Raw genomic sequence first — 20,638 nt, forward strand, 5'->3', positions numbered from 1 at the left:
TGAGCACATGTATACGGCGATGTGCAGGGAAACTCACGCATACTGCATGGCCAAAAGGACTCAGAGGTCCTAGCTGACTGAGGAGCATGGAGCGAAACTTCTCTAGTGCAAATAACTAGATTGTTAGATAAGCATCCCTGAGGTCTATCCTTACTAAGCAATCCCCTCTCTGTAGGATTTCTCTTAACAGGTGAATCCCTTCCATCTTGAAGTGTCTTTATATTGGAAAATAATTCAGAACCTTGAGATTTATTACTGGTCTTACCTTGTGTTTGCCTTTTACCAAAAACAGGTTGCTTATGAAACCTCCCTGTTCTTCTGAAGTTGGGCCGATTGCCTTTTTTATTTTGAGTAACTCAACTTCTCTAGCAGATCCTCGTTTTATTTGCTGAACCTTATCTGCTTTGGTATGGTTACTTGTGACGGTTCCTGGCAAAATTCTACCTGAAAACCTCCAACCATCTGCATCACACATGCATCTGAGGATATCTCCCCCCATTTTCCTAAATGCAACCTCACTCTTCGCCCTACTGGAGGAATGTGTGTTTTCCATCCCTTTAGCCAGCGCTTTTATTTCTCTCACCTGTGATATTCTGGTGTTGGGGGGCTCAATGTATGTTTTTGTATGTTGCTTATGCTGCCCGAAGGGCCATGTGTATGTTGATGCTGGGATTAATCCCTGTTGTTTGTTTTTATCACGTTGCTTGCTATATGTATCTCTTGTAAGAAAGGAGAGTGTAGTACACGTATTAAGGTGTGCTGCTTAGTTACAGGCAGGATCAGAGGTTTAAGGAGTATCAGGTTATTGAATTATCTGTTTGGTTATATGTTAGACAGGTTAGGGTTTCTTCCCTGTGCTTTCCCATTCCCATCCAATATAGGAGTTCCTTACCCTCTATCTGGTGTTCCTAACTTCCACGATCCTGTCCACAACCACTCCCTATCCCCTCTTCCCCCCATTGGCTGCCACGTGGCGACCTGTTATCTAAAATCAGGCGCCTGTGCCAACCACGGTGGGAGAGTCGAATTCATTCGGCTTCCGTGGTTCGCAGGAGAGTGTCGACCTCTCTTCCTTTCCATTAAGTTGTGATTGTGACAGACACCTTCCCAAAGGTCACACTTGGCAGGCGAGTGAACCAATTGGACCCAACCAAACAGAGAGAGAAACCCGGGTCAGGGGATCCTTCTAATATTTGAGAACTGTGTATTTGAAGCTACATGAGACGTGGTCCATGGGAAGGGAGTCATTCCACCTGGTGGTACTGAACTGTGAGGCTAAAGTGAGAGAGAGACCTGGGGAAGGGAGTCATTCCCCCTGGTGATCTGGAACTGTCCTAGCAAGGGAAAAGGTACCAGGAGAAGGGAGTCATTCTCCTGGTAACCAAGGCCAGGGGAAGGGAGTCATTCCCCCTGGTTGTGTTGAACTGTCAAGCCTGAGAAACGGCATGGGGAAGGGAGTCATTCCCCCTGCTTGTGTGGAACTGTCAAGATACTAGGAGAAGGAAGGCATCATCCTAGTAACCAAAGTTGTACGTACTCTAAAGCCAAGATACCTGGAGAAGGGAGTCAATCTTCTGGTGACCAAGATCAGGGGAAGGGATTCTTTCCCACTGGTTGTGTTGAACTGTTTGAAACGTGGCAGGCTGTCTGTCAAGGAGAACTGTTTTGAACCGTTTGTGTGCTGACCTGGGGAAGGGAGCCATTCCTTCAGGAAGGAGCCAATACTTGGGAACACATTTCTAGTCTCTGCCCAGAAGAAGGGAGTCATTCTTCTGGACCAAGAAGGCCTACTTTATCTTTAGTTTAGTATTAAGTGTAAGGCACATAAGTCGTTTTTTTGTTTTTCTTTACACAGGACGGTGGACTATTGCTTTACACTGACATTCTTACAGAGCCATTAGTCTTTAAGATGAGGTAGGAAAACACCTCTTACAGTTAGGGAAAGTTAGATTTTCTCTTTATTTTCTTAAACAATAAAAGTTTATAGCAACCACTTTGCCAGCTGTGTGTCAGTCCCCTCCTTCTACACCCTTACAGGATTAATTGAAAATCTACACGTGATGGTCCTTTGTCCAGACAGTTTGTAATCAGTGGGAGAACAGCATGCATGACGTGAGGAAAAGAGAGGCTGGGGCTGTGGCTAATATGGATATAATTGAGGCACCTTTGGTATTCACAAGTGAAAAAGATTGCTTGAGCCTTATAATGGCTACTCCTCTACCCCTCTCTCTTCAACAAATTAGTATGTGTAAGTGTGAGGGACAAATTACTTTAATTTGAGTTTTTTCATGTAATCTTAGTTTGATAGGCAGGGAAATCCTTGTTAGGTTAGGGAAAGCAAGGCGATTATCAGAACTTTATTATTTAATAAAATGGCTACTTGTGAAAAACCTTTATCTACGTGAGCACCTCGCATTTCTGACCCCCGCACAGTTGACAACCATCTATCTTGTGTCTCTACATTTACCAATCATAGTCTAAGAATCTGTAACATCATTAATAAACATTGGAAAGTATTATGACAACCAGCTGAAACAGCCCACCTTTGCTTATCGAAAAAGTACATCTATTGGTAACCTAATAAGCAAAAGCAGACTACGGGAAGTTCGAACTAATGCACCCTCAGTCATGTTGACAGGGGGCTTAAAACCCATTGCTGGACATTATCCATGCGGGAAATGTGGTATATATAAATGAACTACCAAATCTAAAATGATAGATGTAAGTCTGCCAAGACCATGGAAACAAAGTACGTTTTCTAATTGCAAAGACCATATGGTTTATCTGATCATTTGCCTGCGTGGGCTTAAATATATAGGTAAAACTAACCACAAAGTCAAAACAAGGGTAATCGAACATCTCAGTTGCCTAAAAATAAAATCGAACAAGCACCCATGGTAAAACATTTTTGGGAGAAGAAACATGAGTGGGAAGATTTTAAATGGACAGTATTACAGACTGTTAAGGCACATGACCTTTAATGAGAGAAATCTTTAAAAGGGAACAAGAGTTATATTCCTGACAAAAAGTGACTCAATAGGCCTCAACTAGGCCATTGAGTGGCACAGAATTAAAGGAATTGAGTTATGCAGAGAAAGGGCACTGGCTAGCACTCTATATTCTGTCTCATCACATAAGTCTCCCATGAGGTTATTCGAGGGCACCATAGATGTGTATCCTATATGTTTGGCCCCTGCAGCCTGGTTAGAATATGAGCATCCCGGTTTTACAATTAAAAAGTATAGCTCTACCTGTTTAGACACACAGTTATGCCTTTATGCCTCCTCTTCTAACTGAAGAGAACTGGATTGAGCCATTCATTCATTTTTTAGGAGTAAATGTTGTACCTTGGTTCAGATTATTAGCGGTTGAGAGACATTACCCAGCTCTTATACACTTTTGTCACTCCACTCCAAGATGGCCTACAGGGTTTCTATGCTCCTGGATAGTAACCAGAATAAAAGGACCATTTATTTTGAGATGTGAGACTCCGTCTATCTTGGTCCCCGGGGACGCACTTTCTGGTGCGAATGAGACTCTGCAGGCCAGTACAGATTTTCCACACATTCGTTACAGAAAGTCATGATTCTATTAAAGACTCGGAGGCGAAAGATTATGCTCTGATCTTCACTTTACTTCTCGAGCAGCCAAGTATAAACAAACAATTATGAAAAACAATGCAACATAAAAACTACAATTCCCAAAAGCTGCAGTGAATTCGTAGTTCGTTTTTCATAAGTCCACAAAACCCATGTGATATTTCCAGTCCAATCACATTTAACTTTCCCCTTGTAAACACTGCATAATCCACAGTCCATCCTCTTTCTGCTGCTGATCGTACAACTTAATAACATGCGCCCCAACTGGTAGACAACTTCTTTATTCTTTACTTTGATCCCTCTTCACAGCGTCTTCTACTCTGCTCCTGTCAGAAAAAATGTATATTCCATGACATATCTCCTCCTGAACGGGTGGGCAATCGCATAATAGCAAAACATCGCATTACCATTTACAAAATGTAATATTCTTCAAAACAATATTTTTTCTACCATTCATCCATTTTAGCAATTGAATTGGGTGGAATAATCTTTCGCCTCCAAGTCTTTAATAGAATCATGACTTTCTGTAACGAATGTGTGGAAAATCTGTATTCTATGTCAAGACTCTGAGGCTCAGATTATGCTTGTGTAAAGCTACGACCAACGACGCTATCTGTTCCACTGGTCTAAAATAAAAATTCTTAAACATTGCCTCATTAGACTAGTCTGCCACCTTCAAAATATCTTCCAGGCGTGCCCCTGACATAAAGGCTGACAACGCCATAGCACCTCTCGTCGTATGTGCTCCAAACTGTCCTATGTCAATGCCTGCCTCTGCCATGCACCATCTCACCCATTTAGCCAAGGTGGCCGAAGCTACTGCTTTAAAAGGTTTCCTGATCGCTATCAGCAGCTGATATTCCCCTATGGGTCTCACCATATTTGCCTTAGTCTCATAAGCTTTTAGATACCTAACTGGACATAATCTGGGCTTTTCTAGGAATGCCATGTATTCTACAGTCTTAATACCTGTTTTCAATGTAAAATATAACACCTGTAGGCGAAAAAGATGTCCTGTTTGTCTCTAATGCCTTCACATCTGACACTCTTTTGCAGGAAATTAAACATAACAAAGAAGTAAATTTAGCCCACAGAGCTTTCCTAGAAAGATTCTCATTGTCCGGCCAGGCCTCAAACATCCTCAAGACTACATTCAAGTCCCAAAGACGCAAATACCTAGGTGCAGGTGGTCTCATGCACTTGACACCTTTCAATAATCTGCATATTTAAGGATGTTCACCCATTGATTTTCCTTCAATGTACACATGCCCTGCAGATATTGCAGATCTATTGTTGTTAATGGTTCAAGCTCCTTTAGCCTGAGCTGCTTGAGCCGGCAGAAAATTCACTATGTGAATTGCATCAGTTCTTAAAGGATTAACTTCTCTCTCCATACACCAATTATTCCTTCTTCGCCATGCCACTCTGTAGGCCTTCCCGGTTCCCGGGGCCCATGACTCTTTGATAAACTCTTGACCCGTTCCCGAAAGACCTGGCTTGTCCAGGCCTTCCTGAAATCGCCCATGCTATCGGGTTCAGGTTCCCTGATTGTACCAATGGGTGAGTTTCTCCTGTTGGACCTAAGACTATGGGCCTCATTACACGGATGGCGGTAAAATACCGGCACCGCCTTGGTGGAAAGGGGAATTACCGCCCTATTCCAAGGTTGGTGGGGCGGTAATTCCCCCTTCCCCCATTGCCCTTCCCCATTCCCATTTTTGCCCCATAGGGCATAATGGGAATGGGGAAGGTGCTAATTACGGCACCGCAAATTGTGGTACCGTAATTAGCTCCCTGGTCCCTTTGCGAGTTGGTTTTTAACGCCAGCAAAAAGCAGGCGTTAAATTCTCCAACCCGCAATGGGACCTCGTAGTAAGGCGGTAAGGTTTTACCGGTACCGGTAAAATACTGGTACCGGTAAACCCTTACCGCCGTCCGTGTAATGAGGCCCTATGTCCCTTCTGTGTGGCAATACAATTGGAAAATCGTACAACATCTCCAGCAGGTCTGGGAACCATGCTTCACCGCTCCAATCGCGTGTCACTAGAATTACTGTCGCTTCTTGTCTCCTGACCTGTGCCACAGTGCGTGCTATTATGGCGAACAGAGGGAAAGTGTATCCTTTCGCTGGTCTCCATACCTGGAGAAACGCATCAGTCGCTGCCGCTTCTGGATCCGGTCTCCAGCTGAAAAATCTGGAGATCTTCCTGTTCAACCTCGAAGCGAACAAGTCCGTCAGACACGGACCTCTCCGATGCATGATCTCCTGGAATACTGAGTTGTCCAGCTGCCAATCGCTGGAGTCTCTCATGTATCTCAAATTCCAGTCGCCACCTGGTTGAGTTCTCCCGGCAGATGTTCCGCCTTCACGCTGACTCCCCTCTGGAGACATAGGTGCCAAAACTCCTTGGCTATCTCTGTCAGCATCCTGGATCTCGTTCCGCCCAGTCGGTTTATGTATCTGACTGTCAAAACGGTGTCCATCTTGAGTAAAATGGCACATCTCGCTCCTTCCTGTGTCCAACAACGGACTGTGAAGGATCTCGGCAGGAGTTCGAGGCAATTGGTGTGAAGACCCAATTCCTCGCTCGACCATCTCACCCCGGTCGATTGGTCGCCACATCTGGCTCCCCACCCCCATCGACTGGCGTCCGATTCTTTCCGGGGATGAGCCAACTATCGGCCTGCCATTCCATGCCTCCTTGTGGCAGTACCACCATTCTAGCTCCGTTCTCGCTTTTTGAGATATGGGCACTTTCTGTTCGTAAAATAGACCTTTCCTGAGATGATCTAACTTCAACCTCTGTAATGCTCTGTAGTGCAGAGGTCCTGGAAAGATTGCCTGTATCGACGATGACAGGCGACCTACCAGCCTCGCTATCTCCCTCAAAGAAATCACCTGTCTTATCATCATACTCTTTATTTCCTTCTTTATGGAATTCACCTTCTCCAAAGGTAGTCTGAGAGTACCTCGAGCTGTCTCTAATATAAAACCCAGAAATTCCATCTCCTGTGCTGGTCCTAATTCCGACTTTTCCCAGTTTAATAGAAATCCCAGCTGTTGTAGTAAATCTGTTGTTTCCCAAATCTGTTCTACAAGAATTTCTCTGTCCTGGCACATCAGACAAATGTCGTCCAGGTAAATAATCATTCTGATTCCTTGTTCCCGGAGGTAACTTACCACTGGTTTCAGTAGTTTGGTGAAGCACCATGGCGCTGATGCTAGACCAAACGGAAGACACTTGAACTCCCATTTCTCGCCTTTCCAGAGGAACTGTAGTAGTTTCCTCTGATTCTGCTGAATCAGAATCGTTAGATAGGCATCCCTGAGGTCTATCCTTGCTAAGCAATCCCCTCTCTGTAGGATTTCCCTTAACAGGTGAATCCCTTCCATCTTGAAGTGTCTGTATATTGGAAAATAATTTAGACCCTTGAGATTTATTACGGGTTTTACCTTGTGTTTGCCTTTTACCAAAAACAGGTTGCTTATGAAACCTCCCTGTTCTTCTGAAGCTGGGCCGATTGCCTTTCTTATTTTGAGTAACTCTACTTCTCTGTTTAGCAGATGCTCGTCTTATTTGCTGAACCTTATCTGCTTTGGTATGGTTACTTGTGACTGTTCCTGCCAAAATTCTAACTGAAAACATCGAACCATCTGCATCACCCATGCATCTGAGGATATCTCACTCCATTTTCGTAAATGCAACCTCACTCTTCCCCCTACTGGAGGAATGTGTGTTTCCATCCCTCTAGCCAGCGCTTTTATTTCTCTCACCTGTGTTATTCTGGTGTTGTTGTCTACCGCTGCCTCTCCAGCCTCTACCCCTGCTTCTTCCTCTGGAAGGCAAGAAAGGGTTCGACCTCCGGTCCTCTTGCTTACAGTAGTATCTGTTATTGCAGGGCCTATTATATTGATAATGGCTGGACGAGCGGCCCTTTCCTCTTCCAGCCCTGTCAAAAAACGTCCTTCCGAAGATTTTCTTAAGTGATGTTTGCGCCTTGTCCATGGATGCATAGGTGTTGGTGAATTTTGCCATGTCTTTTATGAATAGATTACCAAACAGTCTGCCTTTTGCTACTGCTGCTTGCTCAGAAGAAGCCAGTTCTCTCAGCCTGGAGTCCAACTTCATCAGTATGGATCTCCTTCTTTCCGTCGCCAACGCCGTGTTGGCATTCCCCATCAAGCATAGGGTTCTTTGTGCCCATCCAGCAACTATCTCTGGATCGATGGGTTCTTTCTTTGTCTTGGCTTCTTTGGCAAGTTACCATATCCTTGTGATAGGACCCAACATGTCTAAGAGTTTGTCCTGACATGATCTCCAGGACCTGTCTATTCCTTTCTTCACGTCTCTGCCGTACATCCCCAGGAATGTAATTATCCTTTCGTCGCTCTCTGGGGTGTCTGCTACCCCATCCGGCACTCTAGGCCTGGGGCACTCAGCCCTTAATTTATTTCTAGCCTGCTTGCTCAGGGGGGTTCTCAGCCTTTTCTTTATATATTCACTCATATTTTGGGGTGGTTCCCATTCATTTGACCTCGGGTGCACCAGCTAATCCGGGTCAAATTCGTCTCTACGAGACTCTTCGTCTTCCCTCCTGCCTTTTTTGTTTGCAGGCACTCTCCTGTCGCTTTCTGAGGAGGTTTGATTTCCTGACGTGCTATACACATCAGATTTAGAGCTGCTCCTGCAGTATTCCTCAGATGAGTCATCTGAGCTGGAATTATATTTATCGCAAGACTTCGCCTTCCTCTTGTGCAATCTGGACCTGTGCGGTGAACCCGGGGGGGGGGGTCTGGGTGCTACGTTCCCTGCAGATCTTTTTCTTTCTTCCTCCTTTGTCCCTGTGCACTTTGTTCAGTTTTGTAATGTTCTGAGGCAAAGCAGCCAGGTCCTGCATTATGCCCCTTTCCTCTCCATGGGGTCTGTCGGCACCGTCCATCCTCTGTGCTGCTTGACTCATGCGTAGACTACTAACGTGTGGTCCCTCAGAATCTTCAGAATAACCACTCATTCTGCAGATGTGCCGTGTATCAATAATGTGCAGTTTCTTGGGTTGCCCCAGTCAATTTGAATGTCTCTTTTTTTGTAGCTTGGCGAGTCTGTATATATATCTATAATTTTAGGTTTGTTTGGGACTGTGCCCGTCTCACTGAAATTATTATTTATACACCCTTTAATGGGTATTACCTCCTGTCTCAGGCAGATAGTGAGGGATCTGATAACAGTTTCACCTGGGACTGTGCCCGTCAATTACTGTTCGTAATTATGGCTAGAAAAGCCTGCGGTGCTGTGCTCTGGCCATCAGGTGGCGTCTGCGTCTGCTGTCAAATCTGCACGTCGGCTGTTTCTCCGTATCAACGTTCGTTGAGTAGATCAATGATCCAATCAGTTTTTCAGTAATGGGAATTGTTCGCTCTTGACACGCTTCTGAAAAACCTCCTATCCTCTCTTTACGGATGTTCGCACTGGCGCCTGGACCCCATAAATCGCGTCGCGCTCTGCGAACCTCCGTGGAAGAGTGCCTCCTAACGAGGTAGCTGAAAGCCGGAAGGAAATCCCATCGCGCTCCTGATTCTAAAGCAGATGTGCTCCGCCGTTCTTCTGACAAGCTGCACGCTTTATTAATGTTAACCTATGCGCACATAACCAGGTTAAACCAATACACTCAATCACATCACACAATAATGATAAAACGAAAAAGTACTTATCTCAGCTGCTCGAGCAGCAAAGAAAGAGGAAGGACTGTCGATTATGCAGTGTTTATAAGGGGGAAGTGAAATGTTATTGGACTGGAAAGATCACATGGGTTTTGTGGACTTATGAAAACCGAACTACGAATTCACTGCAGCTTTGGGGAATTGTAGTTTTTATGTTGCATTGTTTTTCATAATTGTTTATACTTTGCTGCTCGAGAAGTAAAGAGAAGATCAGAGCATAATCTGAGCCTCCAAGTCTTGACATAGAATCAGGCGCTGCATGTCAGTGTCTACTACACAAACGTTAAACGAATAGAGAGTGCTTTTAGTAGAACTTCACAAACACTCTCTCATCAGACAGTAGAATGCTATATTTTTCGAGTTTACAACTGAATGCACAATAACACAAGCACGCCTTTTTAAACTTATAGGGAACGCTGAGCGGAGATGAACGCCTTTATCCACCAACATGAGATGTTTTCATCATCCCAATCTATTTAAAGCGAATATAGTTCTGCTAAACACATTCTAGCATCCACCCAACATGCCTCCATCGGAATCCAGTTGAGGATCGTTTAGATGCCGCTATGCGCTTATTCAGGTATTTTCTATATTAAATTTTGAATGCTCTAGACATACATTTTATTGAAACATTTTCACCTTTGTTTCACTATCACAGATTGTACACTGCATATATTAGCAGTGACTTGTGAGTAAAGAGAGCACATTGAGCTCGTACTGGAACGCGACAAAATCCCTAATATCAGTGTACAGAGGCAAGTGCAAGTCTTAAGGTTAGTTACCACTTAACCCTATACTATGTAAATTGGGACCCCCGGCCAGTCCGGGGGACAGTGTTGCTAATGAAGTCGAATCTAGGGTTTTCTCCAATGCACATGTTTGTGTATTCACAGATTAACATAAAGAATCTTCACTTAGAAGTTATCCCTGTGTTCTAACTGGAGAATCCTGCCATAGGCCCTTCAAGATAAATCATTAAATAATGTCTCTCTGCCATTCCTAGGGCAAGGGAAGGGGATTTATTTCCCTTCCAACTAGAACATATAGCATTTATGGCTATTTGTGTCTTTTTTTTATATTTGGCAGTGTGGGAAATCTCAAGTGTCTGTGCGAGAAATAAAGCTCTGCCAGCACATTGGAGCTCATCTAAGGGACCAGTAGAAGGGTCCTGACTAAAAAGAGGGACTATTTTTTACCAACTCCTGAGGAAAGTTCAACCATACATTGGCTCAAGGAACAGACACATGTTGAGCAGTGGCCCTTGTATTCAGTAAGGGTTTATGTAAAAACTTTGAGTCTTACATCTTGTATCTTAACATTGTGTGATCTGTTATTGAACACAGACCAGGGTGATTCATGTGGTTTTCTTTAACAGCCAATTATAATACTGTTTGAATTGGAGATATGCTAGCACTTTATTAAAAAAAAAATATTTGCACTTTATCTGTACTGTACATGAGTCATTGATTTGTTGAGCTCCTGTCAGGCATGCATTTGTACTTGACATTTTGTGTGTGATTTTTAGCCACCTAGTGGTCATTCTTTTAATATTGATGTTTTTCTATTTTTGGAACTATTCACTTTGTACTTTGTGCATTCTCTATCTTGTGTTTCCCACCACTGCATATAACCGGCTTTTTCCTGGACCCTTTTTGTTTCATAGAACTCTCCTTTTCCACCACTTTCATTTCCCCTCCAACCAACTCTTTGATCCTTCCTCCTATCGCCTTCTCTGTACTCTCATGCACCCCTCCTTCAAGACCTACTCTAACAAATCTCTTACCCCCACCATGTCTCTAATCTTCACTACTCGCTTTTTCCTAACCCCCCTTCAACTTGTCAACCTTCTCCAGCAACCTCTTGATCTTGTCCTTGACTCTGCCAACCTCTTCCTTAAATTCTCATATCTCCTCATGAAATTCTCCAACCCCATCCAAGAACACATCCTTAATTTCCTCCTTTATATCTTTCCCACCAACCTACTGACAACAACTCTGCCTCCTTCTTAGATCTGTCAACACCTCCTCTTGCTCTCCCCATTTCCTCCAATGTAACTTTAACTTCCACCTCCTTGCCCTCATCAATCTCCACCAAGGCCATTTCCCCCTCTTGCCTACCAGCTACTTCTCTCCTATCTCCTTCTCCAGACTCCTTCCAGCTCCTTCTACAATCCTTTCTCCGGCTCTTGACAAACTCCTTCTCACTCTTTCTCCAGACACTTTCCTATTTCCTTCTTACTCCCACATTGAGTTAGAAGGAAAGTCTAGGAGTATGGACTTAGATAGTGGCTTAGCTTCTCGTTCCAGCCCCTCTTTGGTGTAAAGGAACCCAGGTGTGCAGACATGCTATAGAGGGGTGGCGGGGGGTGTAGTTGTTCTCTGGGCCTAGGTGGGTCTCCAGTGGCTACCAGATCACAGCCTCTGGAACTACGCCCAACATATTTGAGCTCCTAACTCCCTCTTTTTGTAGATTTAAGCATGATTTATGTACTCTCATAATGGGAGCCGGGTGCAGAGGCCCTGCCCACTTCATGGAACCACTGATCCTCAGTTCTCTTAAATATGTCCCGTTGTGTGTCCATTTGTTCTGAGGTGGCCTGCATAGTGGTTGTCGGTATATTTCAGGGGTCAATTAAAAGGACCTGTGCCCCTTTTGGGCTGGGGGTGGGTTTCATCCACAAGTTCCCTATTTTCCCGAGGTCTGTCTTCCATGGTGTTTTTCTGGGCATTGTAAAGACATCATGAAGAAGGTCACAGACAACAGGTTCCAAATTCAAAACAATCTGTTTGCTTATCTTAAATGTCAGGATGGAGAAAGGATTTCAGCAAACTGTGGTTTGCTTAATATAGAGGTTGGTTTGTAACATTTATTCAGTAGTTCAATATATCATGGTTGGCTTTAATTCGAAATGTCTTTTCCCCTCTTTGGGTTCCAAAAGTGTTAATTCTGTAATTGTTGTTAGTTTCACGTTAATGGGCTGATTAGACTTCGAAAATGTGCTTCCAGCTACACGCGACCACTCTGATATAAAGTATTCCTCTTTCTTTGATAATTGACAAATGGAATTGTTCATTTCACTTTAAGTGAATGATACGCAATTCGGAGACCTTCAAAAACGCGCTTCTTACTACACGCGACCACTCTGACACAAAGAATTTAGGAAATGTTTGAAGGCGTGTATTCACACATGCGCACACCGGGTTTCTCAGTCATCAGAAACTCACTTGTCGTATTGAAAGTGTACTGCTGTAGCAGGGATCACACATCCTTCTTCCTTTAGTGTCGGGGTTCCAGTTCCTGCCCCTCAGACACTCGTGGGGGTGTCCACCACTGCAGGGGAACGAGCACGTCAAGTAGAAAGGGAATGGGCAGCCTTTCAGCACTGCTCCCTTCTCAGGTCTCAGTCTGCTCTAGGGAGTCCCAGCTCCCACGCCGCTCCAAAGGTTTCTCTGCTGCATACACCAACCTCCTTGTCCTTCTCCAGTCGTTCCCCTTTGCCATTGAACAGGGCTCCATTTATACACCTGCAGCCCTTTGATACACTGCAGATGAGGAGGATTACTCAGCCTTGCCTGACCACAATTAAAAGGACATGCCTGACCTTTACTGATTTTAGCAGGCAGCCTTCTTGTCCCAGTACTAGAGTGGTAAAAGAGCATAGTTGTCATTGTTTTTAGTTGCCTCTTCTTCATTCCAGTACTGTCAATTGTGGAGAAATGGGGGGGCTGGTTTACAAAAGCCCAAAAAGGTTAGGGAAGGATTGGGTTGGTTGTCATTATGGAAAGGGGATACCGTGGCTCGCCCAAGGGCACCCCACTCCCATTTCCCATGGACCCTCCACCCAGGTGATCCTTCCTCACGTCGCTGCCCCCAGGGTCAGGATCCAAGAGTAGTAGTCTTTCCCTGGCCACCTGCGCAAAGGATTGCAGGGGTCTAGGAGTGGGAACATCCTCGGGTTTCTCACAGCATTGATGAAGGCCTGTGTAGTGGTTGCCGTGGTTCCTAGTGATTGTTTCGAATGGAAACGTTTCGAATGGCAAAGTTTTGAAATAAAATACATCGAAAAAATGCATTTTTTAAAAATAAAATTTAATGGGGGGTCCCCCCCAACCCACGATGCACTTTTTTCCGAAACTTTGCCATTCAAAACTATATATTCGAAACAATGCCTGGATACCGGTTGGCCATTATATTTCAATGATCAATTAAAGTGCACAGTGCCATTTTGGCCGGGGGGTGGGTTTGACCTACAAGTACCCTACTTTCCCCAGGACTGTCATCAGGGTGTCTTTCTGGACAGTGAGCAAGGCCAATGGTGATTAGGAGTTATCATTTCTGATTCAGGTCCTAAGGCATTATGGGAGATGTATTTGCTATGTAGCTGACCCCTGTTAGTGCAGTACCTCTAGGGCTACCATCCGGGAGCTCTGAGGGTGCCCCGGCCCCTTGGATCACTGCACTGCCAGCCCTCAAACTAAGCAAGAGTCTTTGTTACACCCCCTTTCCTAAATGGGTGAGTCCATGATAATTGTGAGTTAATAAAAGTACCTTTTGCAGTAACAAGATGACCATGTTCGTCTTGCCAAAGGGTATCATAGAGTAAACAACATCTCCTTGACCATGAGTCTTTATTATTATTGGACTGCATCTTGGATGTTTTCTAATTCCTCTAGTCCAGGGTTGTCCAACTCCAGGTCTCAAGGCCCCGAAACATGTCAGCTTTTCAGGATACCGCTCATTAATATTCATGGCATAAATTTGCATACAATGATTATAAATGTATGCACATTTTTTCTCATGAATATTAAGGAGGAATATCCTGAAAACCTGTCAGGTTTGCGGTCCTCCCGGTGGACAACCCTGCTGTAATATGATGGAGGGAGGAGTTTTTGTCTTACTCTTAACTTAATTCTTAACATATATTTAGCATTAGTCAGAAACAGCTGCCTGTTTAGCAGCAGCATCTGTTCAATTGTTCCCACATGTAATCTTATTCTGCTTGTGTTCAGTGTACTTCATAACTGCTAACTGACTGAGTTACATGATGGCATATAAGAGGGTTGCTACATAACTCTGGTTCTTGATTGGTGAACCTGCTGATGTAAAAAAAAGAAACTACTCCCACAACTGCCCAAAATCATCTCCAACACCAAATGGATAGCAGGAGTCAGTATTTATGTTAACACTCTGTATGCACATGTTAGTCTAACCAGTTGTGCTACATGTACTGTGTACTCATTAGGCATTCTACCTCCCTCTACTATTTTGTGTGTGAACAACCTCTGTATCTGGCTGCCAGTTGGCCTTCATCTCTGGTACAAGATCCATCAAGAAAGTATACCAATTTGGGGGTTTGTAATGTGTCAGTTAGATCTGATGTGGGCTGAAGAAGTCGGTACTAGCAACAGTCATGAGATTCATAACAATGTGGTTCACTGTCAAGAGGAGTGGGTAACAATGAAGCTGGGTTTAGGACAGGGCAGCATGTCAGCGTTATTTTTGAAGAGTTTAACAGCTCATATTTGGTGAGTCGTGATGGCGACAGATGCTGAGTTTCTGTCTTTAACAGTTGTGCTAATTTGGCATGTGCAATAGCTACTTCTAGTGGTGATCATAGCACTGTTGGTATCTTAGGCCAGGTCTGTCTTGGTGTGCCTCCTTCCTAGCCAATAGGTCCCACAATCTTTCTCTTCCTTCCTTTCTTTCTGGCTGGCTTTCTCTTTGCTGTGGTGTCCCTCAGGAATCTGCATTGTCTCCTATTATCTTCAACATTTACATCTGGCCTCTTGTGTGTCTCATCTGCTCCTTCGGCATCAGGTGCTTTTCATATGCCGACAACACACAGATCCTGATCCGGTTAGATCGGGATCAGGCTGAGGTGTCGTTGTGCGTGTCTCAGTGCCTGACTGCCGTGGGGGTTTGGATGAACCACAAATGGCTGAAGCTGAATCTAGGTGTTGTGATGTCCGTGTCTCTCAGGTGGCAACAGTCTGTCAGTCAGGTCACTTTCACCTAAACATTTTCAAGAAGGTTTTGCCATTTATTCTTTCTCACCTTCACACTCTGGTAGTGGCAGCCTTGGCGCTTAGTTGACTGGCTACTGTAACTCTTTATATTTGGGCCAACCTAAGGGTCTAGTCCAGTGGCTTCAGCGTCTCCAGAATATGGCTGCCCGATTACAGCTGGCTCCCCTTATGGAGCTCATATTTCCCTGGTTCTGCGCTCGCTCCATTGGCTGCCTGTTAAACAGCGCATTACATTCAAGGCCCTTTGCTTGGTGCATCGCGCCCTACATGACCAAGGGGCAGAGTATCTCTGTAAAAAGTTCAGTCGCTACTGCCCTACACAGCTTCTAAGATCGGCAGCTGCTAATTTGCTTGTAGTCCCGTCCTTCCGGCGCACTCGCATTGGAGGCCAGGTTTTTTTTCGGTCGCTTCGGCAAAGCCGTGGAACAGTCTCCCGCTGGCCATGAAAACTCTCTCCCTAATCATTTGGGTTTTAGAAAATCACTGAAAACGCAACTGTTTGGTTGACCTCTGCTTTAGGATACTGCCTCCTCTTCTCTCCAGCGCCATGATATCCTGGGGCGACCGTGCGCTCTAAAAGTACTATTAACATAGCATAACTGTGCATTGACATTGATGTACTGCAAGGGCAACAGCTACTACTGACCCAAAGCATTGAAGATGTCCGGCTGCAACGGTATCTACGAGTGTCCTCTAACATGCATCAGTCTCTGTTTTCGTGTCAAGACTACCAAGCAAAATATGCTCAGTTTGTGAGATTACAGTGTACATTTCTTTCTGTAGTCGGGTAACCCTAACATTGGCACAAATCATACTTGCCTTTTTATTGCAGCAAATGTCTTTTCCATTTATTCTGTCCATTGTAAGGGCTCTGGGGTACTCGGTTTAGTCAATTGCTGTAGGAGCTTAACAAGTTCTGCATAGCCTAATATCCACTTTCTGCAATGTGCGACCATCCCTAGAAATGCTCTCATCTGAGTAACTGGTTTGGATGGGGTACCTTCAAAATGGCTGCTGAGCGTGTATTTGCTATGAGTCAACAACCTGCCATAATGTTATGTCCTAACTAATGGACGCTCTCCATATACAGTTGTAGATTTTGCCTGGAAGCCTTATGTCCTTTAAAAACTAAAGCAGTTACGAGTGCCAGTGTGTCTTGTTTACATGCTTCATATGAACAGGAAGCGAATAATAGGTCATCTGTGTACTGTACTCAAACTGTACAGGAAACTTGACTTTCTCTCACTCCAGTTTCAATTGTTGGGAGTAGAGTGGGGGGAATTTCGTATTCCCCTGGGGAAGGCATGTCCCGATATTGAATTCCTCAATATGAAAAGGCAACTAAATATCTACCGCCCGGATGTATAGGAATAGAATAGAAGTATGACAGAGATCTACAACTGTAAAGTGTGTTGCAGTCCGGGGAATACATTAGAGTGTCGAGAAGAATGGTAGTACAACAGCATACTTCAGGGTCTTGGACAATTCTCTAAGTATCTTTCCGGCCTTCTTCTCAGATAACTGTGATGCTGGACATGCATTGAAGGGACAGTGCCTTCCTGTACTCCCTTATCGTGTGTTCTATGTTATTTTCTGCACAGGAGTCCACTTGAGACCCCTGGCAGTGCAGCTCTTCCTCCTTTTGGTTGTGGTGAACAGAAGCCTTCGGGATACCCTTATGGCACCCATGGGTGGGGATACAACCCTGTTCCCCCAGTGTATGTTTTTGGGTGCCTGTGTGTTGCCCACAGAGCAGGGTATGGGCTGGTGGCAGCTTCGTGCTGATGTGACAGGAACTCTGAGTATCCTCCATTTGGATACCCAGGACCTGCAATAGGAATCAGTGGATTCCTGCTAGAAGGCAAGATGGCCTATGGGGCCTCTTGGTTTCTATTGCCTGTTAGCTTGTTTTTCCAAAGTCCTGGGAAGCCCCAGCTCTGTCCCTTCCCCTGACTGGCTGTTGGGTGGAAGAACCATATATGGTATTGTGGGGAAGTCCAGGCCAGACTGGCTGGAGCCTTCCCAGTGACAGTATGTTGTGGGTCCACCCTTTGGCTGGGACCTGTGTGAATAGAGTGTGTGACCAATATTGTCATGATTCCTGTTGGGCGGCGCTTCTGGCTTTTGTGGAGACGCCATTGACAGGTGCCGTTACGTTCGACGGCCGTTGGGAAGCACCGCTCTAGTGTTTTTCCAAGATGGCCGCCGATGTTATTTAGTGTCGGGCTCGAGCAGCGTTTCTTCGCGTTGCACCTTCTCTGCTTCTCCCGGCTCGAACGTTACGCTGTTTACCCCCGCGTTCTGGCTAGACCCCCCTCCATTGGACTTTCTTTTGTTATTTCCCGCTTGCTCGCTTACCGGTACCCTGACCGGTCTCTCTGTGATCCCTCCTCTCAGCTTGGCTCCTTTGGTCTCTCCCTCATTGGCGCCTTGGCTTTACCATTCTTTGGTCATGTGTGCTCCTCTTCATTCCTCTGGATAACCCTGCTTTCTCTCCTGGTGTATTCTCCTCATCCTCGCCTTCTCTGGAGGTGATTTCTGCTTACTTGGGATTACTCCCCCATTGTTCATCCTCGCCTTCGCTGGAGGTGATTCTGCTTACCTGGGATTACTCCCCCATTGTTCATCCGTCACTCTCAGCTCTCCAAGTTTGTTACTCCGATCATCCTCAACATCCCAAGACATCACCTTGGGCATCCTCCTGTTCTGGACTCTCATCGCAGGGTTTTTTCTGCCGTTGAGGCTTTTTCCCTGCTCAGGAGCCGCCTCCCGGGAGTTCCCGCTGTTCGGTTCCCCAATCACCCGACAGCGTGGCATCCCTGGAAGCTCGCCACTACTTACGTCAAAGAAAGGAAGGCAAGAAAGACGGCAAGGATCCAGCTCGAAGGCGCCCAGGAAGAAGGTCGGTGGCACAAGACTACCCTACGGATACCTCAGGTGAGGAGGAAGGGAGGGAAGCCTTAAAAGACTCTGACAAGCCTGATAGCGTGCAACGCCCAAGAACACAGATGGCTTCTCTCGAACAGTACCAGGAATTGGTAGCCGCCATTCAGGGGCTTACGGTAGAGGTTCAATCGCTTAGATCCGAAAAACAATCATTACGGCTGCAGGTAGCAGCTCGTGAGGAGACCCGTGGAGACCTACCTCCTCTACCATTATCTTGCGGAAAGTATGATGGCAATCCGAAGTTATTGAAGGAATTTTTGGATGCTTGCCGGCTTTATTTTACTTTCCGTCCTCGCACCTATGAGACCACCAAGGCCAAGGTGGGCTTCTTAGTCTCAAATTTAACAGGAAACGCCTTGGCATGGGCTTCACCACTAGTTCTACAGTCTCATCCAGCTACCTCCGACTTTGATCAGTTTGTACAACTGTTAAAGACCCGCTTTGACCGACCCGAGGTTCAGTATGCCTCATATGAAGCCATCTTTGACATTAGACAGGGCCCCCACGATGTACAGACTTACGTGACATCCTTCATGCAACTAGCCACAGATGCTGGATGGCCTGATTCGGCCCAACAGACTTTATTTCGTTGCGGCTTACATGAGGACATTAAGGATGAACTGGCACGCATTGCAAGACCCCAGACCTTTCAAGAACTTGTATCACTCGCATTGCAGATTGAATTCAGGTTAAGAGAAAGAAGACAGGAAAGAAGACGTCCACGTCTCCCTCCCTTATCTATCTCACCCAATTCTTTGAGGGTATGGGCTGGTGGCAGCTTCGTGCTGATGTGACAGGAACTCTGAGTATCCTCCATTTGGATACCCAGGACCTGCAATAGGAATCAGTGGATTCCTGCTAGAAGGCAAGATGGCCTATGGGGCCTCTTGGTTTCTATTGCCTGTTAGCTTGTTTTTCCAAAGTCCTGGGAAGCCCCAGCTCTGTCCCTTCCCCTGACTGGCTGTTGGGTGGAAGAACCATATATGGTATTGTGGGGAAGTCCAGGCCAGACTGGCTGGAGCCTTCCCAGTGACAGTATGTTGTGGGTCCACCCTTTGGTTGGGACCTGCGTGAATAGAGTGTGTGACCAATATTGTCATGATTCCTGTCGGGCGGCGCTTCTGGGATTTGTGGAGACGCCATTGACAGGTGCCGTTACGTTCGACGGCCGTTGGGAAGCACCGCTCTAGTGTTTTTCCAAGATGGCCGCCGATGTTATTTAGTGTCGGGCTCGAGCAGCGTTTCTTTGCGTTGCACCTTCTCTGCTTCTCCCGGCTCGAACGTTACGCTGTTTACCCCCGCGTTCTGGCTAGACCCCCCTCCATTGGACTTTCTTTTGTTATTTCCCGCTTGCTCGCTTACCGGTACCCTGACCGGTCTCTCTGTGATCCCTCCTCTCAGCTTGGCTCCTTTGGTCTCTCCCTCATTGGCACCTTGGCTTTACCATTCTTGGTCATGTGTGCTCCTCCTCATTCCTCTGGATAACCCTGCTTTCTCTCCTGGTGTATTCTCCTCATCCTCGCCTTCTCTGGAGGTGATTTCTGCTTACTTGGGATTACTCCCCCATTGTTCATCCTCGCCTTCGCTGGAGGTGATTCTGCTTACCTGGGATTACTCCCCCATTGTTCATCCGTCACTCTCAGCTCTCCAAGTTTGTTACTCCGATCATCCTCAACATCCCAAGACATCACCTCGGGCATCCTCCTGTTCTGGACTCTCATCGCAGGGTTTTTTCTGCCGTTGAGGCTTTTTCCCTGCTCAGGAGCCGGCTCCCGGGAGTTACCGCTGTTCGGTTCCCCAATCACCCGACAGCGTGGCATCCCTGGAAGCTCGCCCCTACTTACGTCAAAGAAAGGAAGGCAAGAAAGACGGCAAGGATCCAGCTCGAAGACGCCCAGGAAGAAGGTCGGTGGCACAAGACTACCCTACGGATACCTCAGGTGAGGAGGAAGGGAGGGAAGCCTTAAAAGACTCTGACAAGCCTGATAGCGTGCAACGCCCAAGAACACAGATGGCTTCTCTCGAACAGTACCAGGAATTGGTAGCCGCCATTCAGGGGCTTACGGTAGAGGTTCAATCGCTTAGATCCGAAAACCAATCATTACGGCTGCAGGTAGCAGCTCGTGAGGAGACCCGTGGAGACCTACCTCCTCTACCATTATCTTGCGGAAAGTATGATGGCAATCCAAAGTTATTGAAGGAATTTTTGGATGCTTGCCGGCTTTATTTTACTTTCCGTCCTCGCACCTATGAGACCACCAAGGCCAAGGTGGGCTTCTTAGTCTCAAATTTAACAGGAAACGCCTTGGCATGGGCTTCACCACTAGTTCTACAGTCTCATCCAGCTA

The sequence above is a fragment of the Ambystoma mexicanum genome, chromosome 6q, assembly GCF_040938575.1.
Source record: "Ambystoma mexicanum isolate Mex_15411 chromosome 6q, UKY_AmexF1_1, whole genome shotgun sequence".
NCBI lineage: Eukaryota > Metazoa > Chordata > Amphibia > Caudata > Ambystomatidae > Ambystoma > Ambystoma mexicanum.